Below are 5218 nucleotides of genomic sequence, written 5' to 3'. Positions count from 1 at the left end.
ACGACTTCTACTTTCTAGCATGTCCATTAGATTTCAATGGAAAACAATGCATGAAGAAGGTTGTGGAGCATTCTAACAATCTTTGGCATTGTACAAAATGTAACGGTGACTTCCCAGAATGTGACTACCGTTACAAACTGAAAATTGAGCTACATGACCACACCGGGAATCTACAGAACGTCACAGTTTTCAATGATGCAGGGAACGAGCTCATGGGCATCACGGAAAAAGACCTGTTCCTACTTTCTATCGAACCAACTGATCTGCAGGAAATTTGTGGCCGGATTTCAGGGCACCGCTTCCAGCTAACACTTTCCATTAAAATAGATTACTTCAACGGTGTTCAACGCTTGCAACCAATACTGATCAATTCAGAAGAAATTCAATATACCTCTGCATGCAAGGAAGCACTCACTGACATTCAAGCAATGGGCACTTCAAAACGACCTATTGTTCGCCGCCTTTGAACTGTTTCTTAGGGCTTCATCTACCACTCCTATTTGTACATAAACAAACATTTCCACATAATTAATTGTCTCATCTTGTTGTAAATTACACACCCATGTTATTATGATGCAACCTGTAGCTTTCAGTGCAAATACTCTCTTCCAGTGATTCCAAAATATGTATGTTTGCCATTTACATTTTACACAATATAGATATCAACATTTGTAAAGAGTTACTACATATGTTTCTTGTTCGTTGTCTACATGCTATACATTGATCTCTTGCTTGCTAAGCTATTCATTTTATCGCTCAAACATGTCAAACAAAAAAAAATTTGAAGAAGAAGGGAACGAAATATTTTTAATCTTGTTTCTCTCCTCTCAATGATAGATGCTGAAATAACATATGATTTCATAGCATTCCTAATTGCATGTTTTTCCTTCTACCTAATCTACCTACCTTCACCGATGTTGAAATAAAAAAAAAATTAAATCTATGTTCAAAATATAATGTTTTAATTTCACAATGGATGTACACCCAATAAAATGAGATACCAAACATGCACTACTTGTTTATGAAAACTAACAATTATTACTTGTACTTGTTTAGATATGCCACCAAACAATCAAATTGCGGCCAAAAACAAGCGGCGGCGTATTCTTTATGCACAACAAAAGGACCGAATAAATGCACGTCGTCAACTACTTTATGAAAACCACAACAACCCTACTACTTCCTCTACATCCCTTCCCACCTCAAATGCTCTCCCACCTATACAAACCAACCCACCGCACATTCATCAAATCCAATATAACCCTCCCCTTAATGAAGAACACCGTCGCTTTCGAGAAAGGATTGATGGACTTTCTACCTTGCATGTTTGCACAATATGCAAGGAAGCATACCCAGGAATGAAAACAAAGCTTTCCCACGGTAGACTCTCTTGTTTTCGTTGTGCATCATCTAAATCTACCAATCGTTTTTCTGAACTAAACAACATGGACCCTGGAGAACAACCCAGTGTCCTTCACCAATTAACACAAGTTGAAGAAATGCTCATTGCACGTGTCAACCCCATTCTACAAGTCACTCATTCCCGTGGTGGTCAATACAAATATAATGGCCATACAATTAGCTTCCCTCAAGACATCACCACTATTGCCAAATACTTACCCCGGATGCTGTCTGACTTAGACATCCTCATTGTGAAAAGGCAAAATCCATCTGAAAAGGCTTACGAATTCTTCGTTTGCAAATCACGTGTCCTTGCAGCCCTTGAATACAAAATAAAATATGACCCTTACTACCGTGATGTTCAATTGAATTCATCTGCAATTTCTGTGCTGCCAGATCACCCTACAGACATTTCTTCTCTTCTCCACAGTGTAACCACCTCCTCTTTTGAACCCCATGCAAGTGGAGAAGACGTAGCAGTCGCCATGGATTTGCCATCGGAAGCTTCCTGCGAAAAGTACACACCAGAAGACAAGATGCACACGGCGATACCCCTTTCGTTTGTCCATCTCATGGATTTCTCAATTTTCATTTTCTGATGTGGAAAATTTGTTGTGGATATTATAATTAGGGGCTGGCCAATGAGACATTAACCTCCATTTTCTGATGGGGAAAATTTGTTGTGGATATTATAATTAGGGGCTGGCCAATGAGACATTAACCTCAGTAAGCGATTCATGCTTGCACTTGGATACCAGCAATCCTGTTTGAGCTGGGTGAGCAGCGGACATTTGTTGAGATTAGGCAGGTACAGGATTGTGTTTGAAACGACAGGAGAGCACTGATTAAGCCATGACAATTTTGGGGTGTTTGAGCTTGCTATGGCTCAAGCTACTCATTCTCCAACTCATATGCCTCAGTTCGTCCCAGACCATTTCTCCAGGAAACGATGTACAGTGTCTTCAGACTACTTACAAGGAATTGAAGGACCCTCAAGGGAACCTCCGCACCTGGAACTTACGGAACACTAACAATGGGTTTATTTGCAATTTTCTGGGAATTACTTGTTGGAATGATGATGATAACAAAGTGAAGTCAATTTCGCTTCAAGAGTTGGGGCTTCAAGGTGAGTTTCCATCTGGAGTACAGAACTGCAAGAGTATGATGAGCTTGGATCTCTCTCAAAACAGTCTTACGGGTACCATTCCCAGGGAGCTCTGCCAATGGCTTCCTATTCTGGTAACCATTGATCTCTCCCAGAACAAGTTTACGGGACCTATTCCTGCTGAGCTTCATAATTGCACATACCTCAATATCCTCCGCCTGAATGGAAATCAACTTACAGGGGAAATTCCCTGGCAATTGACACGGATCGACCTTCTCAAGGACTTCAATGTAGCAAACAACAAGCTTACTGGAAATATACGTTCATTCACTCACGACTTTTCTGCCTCTAATTTTCAGGGTAACCCTGGGCTATGTGGGCCTCCCCTTTCGAAAGCCTGTGAACCATCGACCAATGGGCGATTAAATCCGATGGCTGTCATGGCTTTTCTCCTCTTCGGCATGGCGTTAATTGTCTGGATTTTGCTTGGTGTTCGGTGGATGATTTCTAAAGCAAAAAGCAGAAGATCTGTTAAAATCCCACGGCCAAGTACCAATGTGCCCAACGATTGGCAGACATATGTCCGAGCTCGGAGATCTGTTAAAGTTTGCTCGTTCGAAAGGCCCATCAGAAAGATGAGATTGGCTGATCTTGTGGCGGTCACTGGCAACTTCAGCGAAGACAATATCGTTTTGCATGGAAGGACAGGTATAATCTACAAAGGCAAACTGCCAGATCAATCTTTGCTGGCAGTAAAAAGACTCCGGCCATGTTCAGTACAGACTGAAAAAGATTTCAAGTGCGAGATGAAGGCATTGGCCTACCTGAGGCACCGAAATCTTGTTCCTCTTCTGGGCTACTGCATTGCAGACGAAGAGAAGCTGTTGCTCTACAAATACATGGCGAAGGGAACACTCCTCAACTGCCTCCATGGCGTTAGAGGCGAACAGCATACGCTCGACTTGGCGACGAGACTGAAGATCTGTATAGGCACGGCAAGAGGATTGGCATGGCTTCACCACAGCTGCAATCCGCACGTCGTGCATCGCAATATAAGCAGTGGGGTCATCTTTCTGGATGAAAAGTACGAAGCGCACATAAGTGGATTTGGTTTGGCCAGACTTTTGAATGCGGAGTTTGGGTACGATGCTCCAGCAGTGTGGAGGAACTCGTCTGTTGCGACATTGAAAGGCGATGTGTACAGTTTTGGGATACTTGTGTTAGAGATAGTGACAGGTTTAAGGCCTTGTGACACGGTAATGGATGAAGAAAGTAGAAGGGAAATGACTTTCCTTGAATGGATACATGGTCGTTTTGCGCGTGAGGGCGATTGTGTAGAGCAGGCGATACAAAACTATTGTGCGAATGAGATCACTGTATCATCAGATGAATGGATACGCCGCCTTTTTGCAGATGAGGGCATCCGTTGTGTTGAGCCCACAACAGGAAGCTGTGATGGCAATCATCAGATGGGTGTATCATCAGATGAATGGACACGCCGTCTTTATGCAGCAGATGAGGGCACCGGTTGTGTAGCGCCTGCAACACAAAGCTGCCACGCCAATCAGATCGGTGTGTTGGCTGAGGAAGAGAGTTCAGTAGTTGCAGAGGTGATGCGGGTGGCGTTTCGATGTGTGAATTATAATCCGGATGGAAGGCCGTCCATGTATGAAGTGTACAAGTGGTTCACCAAGATTGGAGAGAGGTATGGTTCTGTTTCAGGCGACGACTCTGATTGATGAAGCTGCTGCGAAAATAATCGTCCTTCAAGTAGTAATGTTTAACCAGTTGCATTGGATTGTTGGTTTACAGGTAGTAATGTTTAACCAGTTGCATTGGATTGTTGGTTTACAGGTAGTAATGTTTAACCAGTTTCATTGGATTGTTGGTTTACAAGTAGGATAGGAGGGAATATTTGACTGATAAAAATAAACCGTCGTTAATGTTTTATTGGTAATTTTATTTTTAGTTCGTGTTAAGAGTCATGATTAGTTCGTGCTTCCGTTAGCCACGACCTGGCCGCCTCCATACCTTCACCGTGCGGCATCAGATCCGGTGAAGAGAAGCCTGTCGCGCCGCATAACGACGACATTGACGGAATCGGTGTGGGCTTCGATAGTCTCGATACACTTGACTCACACATTCCACACCTTCACGCTCTTATCCGACGACCCCGAGAACAACCAGTCGTCGATTGGATCACACGCAAGGCAGGTCACGGGAGCCGAGTGTTTACCTTTATTGGTTATTAAGGGTTATGTTACAAGGTTTGTTGAACAGGTTTAAATTTTGGTGAATTTTAAGATTTTGAGGTTCTGTAAATTTTATTGAATTTTACGGTCAATAACCAAGTCTATAAATCAAAATTTATAATTTCAGGTTACAATTCAAATGTGTAATCTATCTGTGTAGTTTTCATATTTGTGATAGTTTTTATTTTATTAATATTGATTTTTTACAATTTTATTTCATATTATATAAACTTAATGACAAAATTTATCTAAACCCTGTAAAAAAATCTAAATATTAATCAAACCTAATCATGGCCGAGCCCAAATCATGACACTAACCAAAGGCTTATAAAACTCTGAACCATGTTAAACTTGGGAATCGTGGCCATGCACGTGTGGACATTGAAATTGGAGTGCGAGCGGCGCCAGAGTATTTTTGTTGTCCCCGCGAGCACTCAAAACTTGCTCCCCGACAACAAGC

General features: G+C 42.1%; 1 pseudogene; it reads left to right on the top strand.

Annotated features, from left to right (window-relative positions):
- The first annotated feature begins 2253 nt into the window (after positions 1-2253).
- Positions 2254-4302, top strand: LOC149262179 (putative inactive receptor kinase At1g27190 pseudogene; annotated as a pseudogene).
- Positions 4303-5218: the final 916 nt, after the last annotated feature.

This window comes from Pinus tabuliformis, chromosome 6 (assembly GCF_031772625.1).
Source record: "Pinus tabuliformis cultivar Carrire ecotype Pingquan chromosome 6, CPIR1, whole genome shotgun sequence".
NCBI classification, from domain to species: domain Eukaryota; kingdom Viridiplantae; phylum Streptophyta; class Pinopsida; order Pinales; family Pinaceae; genus Pinus; species Pinus tabuliformis.
The sequence above is the reverse complement of the archived record's forward strand: the minus strand, read 5'-3'. Positions and strand labels throughout refer to the sequence as shown.